Here is a 12,106-nt window from a genome sequence, read left to right on the forward strand (position 1 = left end):
GAATGACAGCAGGACCAGTTTAAGATGATGTTGTGTTGGCAGGTATGAGTGGAGATGTGACTGTACAGGAGGAGGTGGTGGGAGAAGTGTGTGTTGTGTGTGTGCATGTCTATGTGAACGTCTGTGATGCCCATGTCTGTCTCTGTGCACCTTTTCTGTTGTACTGGGTGTATGCGTGTGTGTTGGTGTGCCAAGGACGGATGTAGGGAGAGGGCTTGTGGATTGGGAACAGGTAGTTGGAGGGGGGACGGAAGATGAAGGGACACTGGCTGCTGTCAATGAGGAGGCCAGAGCCTGAAACAATCTCTGGAGGCCAGACAAGGCACCTTAAATGCCTTCCACGAAAGCATTGTTCTGCTGCATCTTGGATGCCAGTCGCTGGATGGCATTCACAATCGTCTGCCTCACAGAGATGGACCTCAGGAGGTCAATAGCCTCCTCATTGAGGGCAGCAGGGCTCACTGGGGCAGGGGCAGAGGTGCCTGTGACGAAGGAGACACCCATCCTCCTGGGTAAACGGGCAAGGGCAACTGGGTGGGGTGCTACAGGGAGGGTGGTGCTGGAAAGGGGGGCGGCAGACAACGATGGTGTTGGTGTGGTACCAGAAGGGTCCTCCATTGTCAGGGAGCCACCATTGGAGGAGGATTCTGAGTCAGATGTTGTGGTAGCTCCAGTCTCCTCCGAGGTCCTCCCCTCACCCTCTGTCCCACTGGTCCCTTTGGCTTCACTGCTGGTCGCCTCCTGGATTCAGTGGGCTGCAGCATACCCACTTGCTGGTGCCCTTCCTCCCTTGCCAGATGATGCAAATGCGCACAGAGACAGAGGTGGAGAGAGAAAAGGAGGGAGGCAGAAACAGAAAGGGAGGAAAATATTAGAACCCACACATCCACTTCACATACAAACAATGCAGATAACAGTCCCTGCCTGCCAAACATTGGACATTATAGCAGTCTGTAACAAAAATACTCATGCAAGCTATTTCCAAACCCATTACAACCCTGCAGACCAAACCCATGCATGGAGACACCTACATGCCCATCATTGCCAAAATGACTACTCCTAGAATCAAGCCCTGGACTATAACCAGTCACATGTCATCCACTTCATGATGATATAAATCTAAGCAGAGAGGGACTCGGACACTAACTAACTGACAGGAATGTGAGGAGTACATGTGGTACAGAGGATCCATTGATGTAGGAAGTGATGCAATTGCAACCCTCACATAACATGCCTGTCATTACCCATATACAGTGCCATCATGACCACCTCAAACTACTACAGTACACGCAGAGATGGAGGATGCAGCCATTGACATGATAGCAGACTAGAGAGACCCATACCTACAGCTGAACATGTGTCACTGTACCACCACTACTCATCCTACATGGCTCAACATAGCATCCATCACACACTCCTACCTGATGGGTGTGGCAACCAGGACTTTACATTCCCTATATCACATCTGACTACATTCATTCCAAGTCCAAGGAGGGTGACAGTGCATAACCGTGCATTAGTGACCTGACAGTCAACACTTACCCTCTTGCGGATGCTTTGCTGCCTTCAAGCACCCATCCAAATCAGGGCATGTCAGCATGCAGGACATTAGGGGGTCAGGGTCCGACGTGCACCCCTCTCACGTTGGGATGCCATGTCCAGCTGGGCCTCTGCAGTCTTCTGGGCCCAGCGACGCAGATCCTCTCACTGCTTACTGCAGTGGGTGTTCTGACGGCAATGGACCCACAGGGTCTTCCTTGGCGATAGCTCACCACAACCCTTTCTTCTGGTAGGTGCTGCCCTTATTGGGAAACAATGAGAAAAGGGGGGACATGACGGAAATAATAACAATCCAGCAGTGAGCGTAGGCGGCACACAACGAACACTGCTCATGCACACTGGCAATGTCCCACACATATCATATGTATGCTACACACCTGGTCCGATATGACATGTGAATGAGCACACACATACATCATCAAACAACACACAACTTGTGGAACCATGGACGTTGTACTGAGCTGTTGTCCTGGAGCGCCGTACAACCACCCATTCAGGGTTAGAACCCCTTCCACCACTTTTTCCAGCTCCTCTGTTGAGAAGGCTGGGGCCCTTTCCCCTGCAGCGTGTGCCATCATTGCTCCAAGAGACAGTAAAAAGCAGCACACAATATGGAGGTCTGTATCAGCCGAATGGCAGGAGTCAAGTGAGCTGTCTCACACAAAATGGGGGTTACAACCACAGCGATGATGACCGTCACCACCGGCGGTGATCATAAGTGGTTCCAGTCTTCCATTGACATCAATGTTAACCAATGAGGAGTTGCACGGCGGTTCTGACCGCACTCCACCATGACGACTTCCGCCAGCGGAACAAGGTCACTTCCAGCTGTCCAATGCATGCTGGACACGCAGATGCCATTTTAGTTTGTGACATTACTGTCCTGAGTTTACATCTTCACTACCTGCCTGTCAATACTAATACATACTTCAGGTCTGACATGGTGAATATGGACACATGTAGTGTGTGTCTTGTGAAATATACAGACTTGACACAACAATTGTCAGCATCTTTGACCAGTAAGGCAATACACTGGAAAGGTGTAGGTGTTCATGTCCTGTATACGTCCATCCACACAGTAATCATGTGCCATCGTCTAGTTAGGTATGGACGGTAAAGTAATGTGTATTGACACATTACAGGCAACTTGCATGAGTATTGCATAATGACTGCCATGTGTCATACTGTATAGCCTACATTGTAACAGACATCCTGATTGTTGTTTGTATCCCCGCACAGATTTGGCCAGAATAGAGTGAGGAAGAATGCACCAATTTTCCAGCTACTCATTGATCTGGAAACCATGGAAGAGCGCCACATCATCCTGACCTATCAACTGAACCGTTTGTGCATCAGGGAACTGGTCGCCCAGTTGAAGGCAGACCTCCTGCTGGGTTTGAGGAATCCCCATGCCATCCCTCCAACAGTCCATGTGTTGTCAGTTCTGCATTTCCAGGCGAGTGGATTATTTCTGAGAATAGTGGGACTGGCTGCAAGCTTTTCGCAGCCCCAGTTCTGTATGGTGTTGCAGGATGTGCTGGATGCCCTACTCAAGCATGTGCACAAGTACATTAGGTTCTCAATACCTCCAGATTTTCCCATTGTGAAAGCAGCCTTCTACAACATCTCAAATGTCCCATGTGTAATTGGGGCCATTGATGGGACTCACATTCCCCTGGTACCTCCAAGGATCAATTAACAGGTTTAAAGGATCAGGAAGGGTACATATTTACTCAATGTACAAGTGGTGTGTCTTGCAGACCAATACATAACACATGTGAACGCTAAATTCCCTGGATCAGTACATGACTCCTACAATCCTGAGGAACAGCAGTGTCCCTGCAATAATGTCCCAGCTACAGGGAGAAAGGGCCTGGCTCATAGGTATGTGTACTGCTCTCCATGTCAGACGTCTATACCCCTCATGACCCAGTCAGCACTCCGCCTAGCAATGTTACCCATGGCCATGTTTCGTTTCCCACACAGGTGACTCCAGATACCCCAACCTGCACTGGCTCCTGACACCTGTGAGATATCCAGTTACATTAGGGGAGAACAGGTACAATGAGGCACATGGCAGGACGAGGCATGTGATTGAACGTACTTTCGGTCTCTTGAAAGCCAGATTTCGTTTTCTCCATGTGTCTGGTGGTGCACTACAGCACAATCCAGGGAAAGTCTGCAAGATTATTGTTGCATGCTGCATGCTCCAAAATCTGGCCCTCAGAAGGCACACCCCACTGTTGGAGGAGGGGGACGTTAATGCAGGAGCTCTGTTTGTGGCCAGTGACTCTGATGCTGAGGGGGAGGCAGACAAAGATGAGGCACATGACAACAGGACTGACATGATTTGTCACTACTTTCCTTGATGTACAGGTATGTCTGCATTACAAATCATCTGTGCATGATAGATGTATTGTTGAAGGCAGTCTGTAGGCAGTATTTGCATGCATCAATGTATGTGTGGGGACTGGAGCATTACATATTGGTTGACGACTTTGAAGAGAAGGTGACTCACCAAGATAGGTAGTGGAAATGCAAAGCTGCTAACTTCATTTTCGGTAAGATGGTGCTATTGCGGTACAGCCTTAAAGTTGTTGTGAAGGTTTAGGGTTCTCTGACTGTGGCCAGCTTGGTACAAGATTGCAATGTAGATTGTGTCCAATCAGCTAAAATCCCGTGGTTTACCTATGTTCAAAATTCCTTTCGGACTTTAGGGTTAGAGAATATGTTTACTAATCCAGGGTCTTTACCTACTAATGCCAAGGAAGTGCTTAAATTACAAAATATAGAGTATGCCGCAAATTGCAGATATCAAGAGTCAGCAAAATTGAAAACGATCCAATCCTACGTTCAAATTTCTACCTCCACAGCGCTAGAACCATATTTAACTTGGTTTTTGAGCTCCGTATCATATTCTCACCTTGTTTTACTCAGATTAAATTTGATACATTTTAGATTGGCCTTTCCAAAGAAATGTACTTGGCATAATAAACTCCCAAACTGCTCCTGTGACAACTGTGCAAAGCAAAGCACGTGTCACTTTTTCTTATTCTGTCCCCTTTACTCTGCACCCAGGCAAATTTTTATTTTGCCAATTTTACGCAAATTGCAAACTATGGGCCTAATTCTGAGTCTGACGGGCGGCGGAGGCCGCCCGCCAGACTTCCCCCCTCCGAAATACCGCTCCGCGGTCGAAAGACCGCGGAGGGTATTCCGAGTTTTCCCCTGGGCTGGCGGGCGGTCTTCGCAAGACCGCCCGCCAGCCCAGGGGAAAACTCCCTTCCCACGATGACGCCGGCTCGTAATAGAGCCGGCGGAGTGGGAAGGTGCGACGGGTGCAGTTGCACCCGTCGCGTATTTCAGTGTCTGCTTTGCAGACACTGAAATACTTTTAGGGGCCCTCTTACGGGGGCCCCTGCCGTGCCCATGCCATAGGCATGGGCACGGCAGGGGCCCCCAGGGGCCCCGTGACTCCCCCTCCCGCCATCCGGTTCCCGGCGGGAGAACCGCCAGGAACTGGATGGCGGGAGGGGGAGTCGGAATCCTCCATGGCTGCGGAGCGCGCTCCGCAGCCATGGAGGATTCCTACGAGCGGCGGAAAGTCAGCGGGAGACCGCTGGCTTTCCGCGTCTGACCGCGGCTAAACCGCCGCGGTCAGAATGCTCGTAGGAGCACCGCCAGCCTGTCGGCGGTGCTCCCGTGGTCGGTGGCCCTGGCGGCCACCGACCGCCAGGGTCGGAATGACCCGCTATATCTTATCAGGAGGCACGGATTAATATTCAAAAACTCTCCTCAATACAATTGTGCCATCCCGTTTTAAGCCTCATTAAATCGGCTATGGCCATTAGGAAGCAATATGAATTGATTGAAGTAGACATACATTAGTATAACTTGGCAATGTATGATTTTATGTTGATGCTGGGCTTTTATCTTTGTATTGCACATGTTTGTATTTTATAGGGTTGTAGGGTTGACTGATTATGGCTATGTATAGAATTTTGTGATCAAGTTGATTGAGGATGTTTTTTGTACTTGCTTTTAATATTCGTACTGTATTTTAACTATTTCAATTCTTTGTCTGAAATGCATTGTACTTTTATGGCACTTGCCGAATAAAGATTCTTTGACTGACTGACTACCTAATTGGGGTTATGTTTGGGGGACCTCTCACTCTTTTCCTGCTGCGCAGGCATATCATGCTTTGACATCTGCTGGGTGTCAGGTACCTGTTCATGACTATTCAGGAAGTTGTACAATTGAGGATGTGACCTATGTATCATCCTTCCTGTACCACACGTGTGTGAATGCCAATGCAGTCCCTCATTTATGGTGCAACATAGCTCCTGGGACATTCATCCTGCATTTGTGCTCAACTGCTATTGATGTGTGACTGTAGTTTACATTCCTACCAACTTGTACCTCATTCCATTTATTTATCCCTCTTCAGGTGACATGTCTGTTTGCAGTCTGCTTGCTGTATTAGCCTGTCTTTTGTAGACCTGTGTATTATGTTTTTGTTCTTCAACATATTTGGCAATACTAAAAATAAAGAGACATTCACCATGACTTGTGGTTATAGGTGTTTATTTAGTCTAGCATTTCACAGTCCAGAGGAGTAGGGTAGTGGTCTAGGTGATGGTCAGATTGAGTGGTCCAGCTGTTATAGGCCCTGTGACCATTAGCCTTGGAATTATGTGACCTTGGTGTTGGACAGCCAACATGGTGTTACAGTGGCACACCAGGGTGACATGTCAGAAGAGAGATCACTTCCTGGTGGGGGGATTGGTCTTGGCTTCCGGTCCAGCAGGACGTCTGGATGGATGACCTCTTTTACGGGGGTTCCTGAGCTGCAGGGATAGGGGTGCTGTTGTCCTGTGGGTCCCCCTGCTGTGCCTCCATTCCAGTAGCAGGTGCTCATGTTGAGGGCAGTGGTTTTGACTGACTACTGAATGGGGCCTGCTGTTGGGTGGAGAATGTCCGCAGGACGCTGTTGAGTTCCTTGAACTTCCCTTTTATGGAGGCCATGGTGGCATTGTGTGCCTCCCACTGCTGCCTGGCCTGCTGGTGGTATTCCTCCTGCAGCCTCTGTGTGTCCTGCAAGGTGGTGAGTATCTGGCCCAACTGGTCCTGGGTTTGCTGGTAGGCTCCCAGAACCCTGGAGTCAGCCGCCTGGCGAATCTTGTCCTGGAACTGCCTTGTCCCTTGTCCCAAGATTGTCCTCCCACTGGCCCTTGCCCCCTGTGCCTGTGCCCCTGGTGCAGTGTTCCCCCCTCCGACTGACATCAGGAGAGTCATTGTCTTGGGTTTGCACCAATGACTTCTTGTAGGAAAGTAACCATCTTGCCTGGCATGTTACTCCCATATTTCACTGTATATGTGTTGTTTTAGTCTATAGTGGTTATTACAATCCTGGCGGATGATGATAAAGCGGCGGTAAGACCGCCAACAGGCCGTTGGAATTTTTTTTGCTATTACGACCGTGGTGGAAACCGCCAACAAAGACAGCCACTTTAACACTCCGACCGCCACGGCGGTACAAACAAACAACGCGGCGGTCACTGCCGACAGACAGGCGGAGGACAATGTACCGCCCACACTATTATGACAGGCCAATCCGCCACCTTTTCCAGGGCGGATTCACCGTGGATAAAAACACGGCGGAAACAGGAATTCCGAAGGGAAAACGCTCACCTCTACAAACCCCACGAGGAACGAGGATACCATGGACCCGGAACTTCAAATTCTACCTGCGATAGTCTTCCTGCTCCTCTACCAGGAGCACGAACGCCGGCCTCAAAAACCACGGTGAGTACTGCACCTACGACACAGGGGAGGGGAGAGGGAAAAAACAGGGACACACACACGCAACACCCCCACCCCCACCTTCACCCACTAAACACACACACTAATACATATTTAAACCTGATAGTTACACCCCTCAACCCCCCTGGAAGAATGCAAAGACAAAAGAAAATGAGTGTAACCATTGTAATATATTAAAAGCAAGTAGGTAGAAATATATATATACACCATGTACAAAATATATACCAAGCATAGTAGTCCAGGTAGTGCTCTAATAAAGTCTGTGGAACACTGGGACCACAAGGTATGGGCGAGGCCCACACAAGATCCCCGACCATGACGGAGAGAACACTGCAGGGGCATCAGAGAGCAACTAAACATGCACCTCAGGGGGAGGGAAAAGGGGGTCACCTCAGCCGCTTGAGTGCACGACGCCAAATCCACGAGGGAGCCAAATGCCCACTGTTCCATCCTGGGGAGTGCAAAGCCACAGTCTCTCAAGTCTCTACAGTGGGTGGTTTGCCCACTGTTCAATCCTGGGGAGTGCAAAGCAACAGTCTCTCAAGTCTCTACAGTGGGTGGTTTGCCCACTGTTCAATCCTGGGGAGTGCAAAGCCATAGTCTCTCAAGTCTCTACAGTGGGTGGTTTGCCCACTGTTCAATCCTGGGGAGTGCAAAGCCACAGTCTCACAAGTCTCTACAGTGGGTGGTTTGCCCACTGTTCAATCCTGGGGAGTGCAAAGCCACAGTCTCACAAGTCTCTACAGTGGGTGGTTTGCCCACTGTTCAATCCTGGGAAGTGCAAAGCCACAGTCTCTCAAGTGGATGACAGTCTTCACTGGTTCTGGATGGGGCATGGTGCCCAGAGTGCTTCACCCTGCTAAGGACAGAGGTAGTGGATGGATCTCTCCACTGGTTCTGGGGGGGGAGGCATGGTGCCCAGAGTGCTTCATCCTGCTAAGGACAGAGGTAGTGGATGGATCTCTCCACTGGTTCTGAAGGGGGCATGGTACCCAGAGTGCTTCATCCTGCTAAGGACAGGGGTAGTGGATGGATCGCTCCACTGGTTCTAGAGGGGACATGGTGCCCAGAGTGCTTCATCCTGCTAAGGACAGAGGTAGTGGATGGATCTCTCCACTGGTTCTGGAGGGGGTATGGTGCCCAGAGTGCTTCATCCTGCTAAGGAAAGAGGTAGTATATGGATCTCTCCACTGGTTCTGGAGGGGGCCTTGTGCCCAGAGTGCATAATTCATCCCGTGACGGACTCAGTTGCGTCAGTGCCCTTGCCGCTCATGGGCCAGCAGTGCTTGAGACAGCGGTGCCCTGTTCAGCGGTGTTTGAGATGGCGGTGCCCTGTTCAGCGGTGTTTGAGATGGCGGTGCCCTGTGCAGCGGTGCTTGAGACGGCGGTGCCCTGTTCAGCGGTGCTTGAGATGGAGGTACCCTGTGCAGCGGTGCTTGAGACTGCGGTGCCCTGTTCAGCGGTGCTTGAGATGGCGGTGCCCTGTTCAGCGGTGCTTGAGGCGGCAGTCTCCATTGCAGGGACTCAGCTGCTAGTGGACATTCATGGCCCAGCGGGGCTTTTGCTGGCGGTCCTTCATGGCCCAGCGGGTCTTTTGCTGGTGGTCCTTCATGGCCCAGCGGGGCTTTTGCTGGCGGTCCTTCATGGCCCAGCGGGGCTTTTGCTGGCGGTCCTTCATGGCCCAGCGGGGCTTGTGCTGGTGGTGGCCTCCTGGGCAGGTGGGCTGGTGCTGGCGGGCCCCTTCTGGGCAGGTGGGCTTGTGCTGGCGGTCCTGTCCTGGGAAGCTGTGCTTGGGCTGTCGGTCCTGTCCTGGGCAGGTGGGCTGGTGCTGGTGGGCCCCTCCTGGGCAGGTGGGCTTGTGCTGGCGGTCCTGTCCTGGGCAGCTGGTCTTGTGCTGGCGGTCCTATCCTGGGCAGGTGGGCTTGTGCTGGTGGGCCCCTCCTGAACAGGTGGGCTTGTGCTGGCGGTACTGTCCTGGGCAGGCAGGCTTGTGCTGGCGGTCCTGTCCTGGGCAGCTAGGCTTGTTCTGGAGGGCCTGTCCTGGGCAGCTGGGCTGGTGCTGGAGGTGGCCTCCTGGGCAGCGGGGATGATGGCGGACTTCTCCGCCGTGCTGCTCTTCTCAGACTTGCTGGGTTTCTTGTGGCCCTTCCCCACATTGGAAGGTGTCACAGCTGATGCCACACTCCCACCGGGGCCCCTGGGAGCGGCTTTGGTGGCTGGAGTCTTCCCCCTCTTACGCCGGGCACTGGCCAACTTCTGATGCTTCACAGGTGGGGGACTGTCTGTGCTGTGGCTCCGTGCCACACTGGCTGCCCTGGTGGCTGGTGTACTCCAGATTCCGGTGACTACAGGCACCACTGGTCCCGGAGATGTTGTGGCTGAGGTGCTAGTTCGGGACCTAGGAGATGGACGGGGTGGGGGAGGTGTGGGAAAGAGGTGAAGGTTGGACAGGAAACGTTTTTGGGACACACTGGAACGGGTAGCTGAAGGGGGTTTGGGAGTGGAGGAAGAGGAGGTGGTTGTAGGAGGTGTTCGTTTGCTGACTTTGGGTGAAGGTGCATAGGCTGGAGGCTGTCGTGAGGTGGATGGCTGTTGGGTGGGTGTGTGCCTGCGTTTGTGTATCTTGGGAGGGGGCGTCACAGACACACTGGGAGAGGACACAGGGGACGTGTGAATGGTAGTGGGGGTGGTGACTGCACGTGAGCGGGGTGTGGTGGTGGGTGTGCTGGAGAGGGCCGTAGTGGCTGTAGAGTTAGTGTATGCAGGTGTGAGTGTAGACGAGACTGGGAGGGAGGACGTAGACGAGGAGGAGTGGGACACAGTGGAGGCAGGGGATGTTGGTGTGTCTGCATGTGTGTGATGCTTGCGTGAGTGCCTGTGGGATGTGTGCTGCTTATGTTTGCCTGAGCTTCCCTTGTGTGTTGACGTGTGTGCATGCTGGTCTGTAGGTGTGCTTGGGATAGGCTGAGGTACAGGGGATTGGGTCTGGGTGGAGGAAGTTGGAGGGGGGAGGTTAGAGACAGGGACAATGGCTGCCATCAGTGCTGAGTCTGAAAAGCTCGCTAAAGGGCCGCCTGACCAGAATGAATGCCCTCCAGGAATGCATTTGTCTGTTGTAACTGCCTTTCTACACCCTGAATGGCATTCAAAATGGTAGACTGCCCAACAGTGAGGGACCTGAGGAGGTCAATGGCCTCCTCACTGAAGGCAGCAGGGGTGACTGGAGCAGGGTCTGAGGTGCCTGGGGCGAAGGTGATGCACACCCTCCTGGGTGAGCGGGCACGGGGCGAAGGCTGAGGGTCTGCTGGGAGGGTGGTGCTGGAAGGGGGGGTGGTGGCTGTACCTGTAGATGGGGGTGGCACAGATGTTGCCGCCACCACAAGGGAGCTCCCATCAGAGGACGAGTCCGTGCCACTGGTGTCAGCTCCTGTCCCTGCCGCGGAGCTCCCCTCACCCTCCGTCCCACTGGTGAAGTCCGAGTCTGTAGTGTGGCCCTCCATGGCCATGTGTGGTGCAGCCCCCTGGAGCTCCGGTGCCACTGCTCCTCCGCCTGATGATGCTAATGCACACAAGAACAGAGAAACCACAAAAAGGGGGGGGCGACAGAAGAAAGACATGTTGAGTGCATGCATTACCGCTACCGTTGGCGGACACGACAGACACAGAAGCCCCCTGCACTACGCCACGCTCTTGGGCTCCACTGTTCAATTCCTGGGAAATGGCCTACAAGGCTATGGACGACATCTGCACACATAGATGACACAGGGGCATGACTAGGTGTACTTGGCACTCTACAGAGGTGGGGTGGGGTGCCACATGGCCTGCCTTGCGGAGGGACCTTGCCTACGGAACTGGCCCTTGCCTAGGGAAACCCACAGCCCACCTCTCCCACCCAGACACCTCCACTGCGCGCAAAGTCAGCAGAATGAAAGTGTACTCACCCCCTTGTGGCTGCTGTGATGCCCTCAAGCGCCCATCCAACTCTGGGTAGGCCACCGGCAGGATCCTGAACATCAGGGGGGGTCATGGTGCGACGGGCACCCCTTCAATGTTGGGAGGCCATCCCCAGCTGAGCCTCCGCCGTCTTCTTGCTCCAGCCACGAATGTCCTCCCATCTTTTCCGGCAGTGGGTGCTCCGTCTGTGGTAGACCCCCAGGGTCCAGACGTCCTTGGCGATGGCACGCCAAATATGTTTTTTTCTGGTGGGCGCTGACCTACATGAAATGTACAGGGGGAAGTGTAAGTAATTACCAACTGCACCGTCAAAGTGATTGGCCCCCATCCCTACCCTTGCCATGTGGCACATGCATTCACCGTCTTTCATGCACGCCACACTCTCCCCCCTTCCTTCTTACATCCACACCTCTCCACACAGGCATAGCCCATACAACATTCTCCCTGTGTACTTACCTGTTTGTCTGGAGGACCGTAGAGTAGCGTGTACTGGGGGAGGACCTCATTCACGAGTTTCTCCACCTCCTCCGATGTGAAGGCAGGGGCCCTTTCCCCAGATACTCGAGCCATTGTCTCTTCCAGACCAAGGTCACAGCACCACTTGCAGTGTAGGTCCTCTCCTGTCATAGATCAGGTATCGAGTGATTGAACAGATAGAAAATGGAGGTCACGTCCGCGGCGGTGCGTACCATCACCGCCGGCTCCTGGGACCCATAGGGTCCAATGTTACCCAATGCAGCATTGCGCCACGGTCTTCGACAGCAGG

The sequence above is a fragment of the Pleurodeles waltl genome, chromosome 12, assembly GCF_031143425.1.
Source record: "Pleurodeles waltl isolate 20211129_DDA chromosome 12, aPleWal1.hap1.20221129, whole genome shotgun sequence".
NCBI lineage: Eukaryota > Metazoa > Chordata > Amphibia > Caudata > Salamandridae > Pleurodeles > Pleurodeles waltl.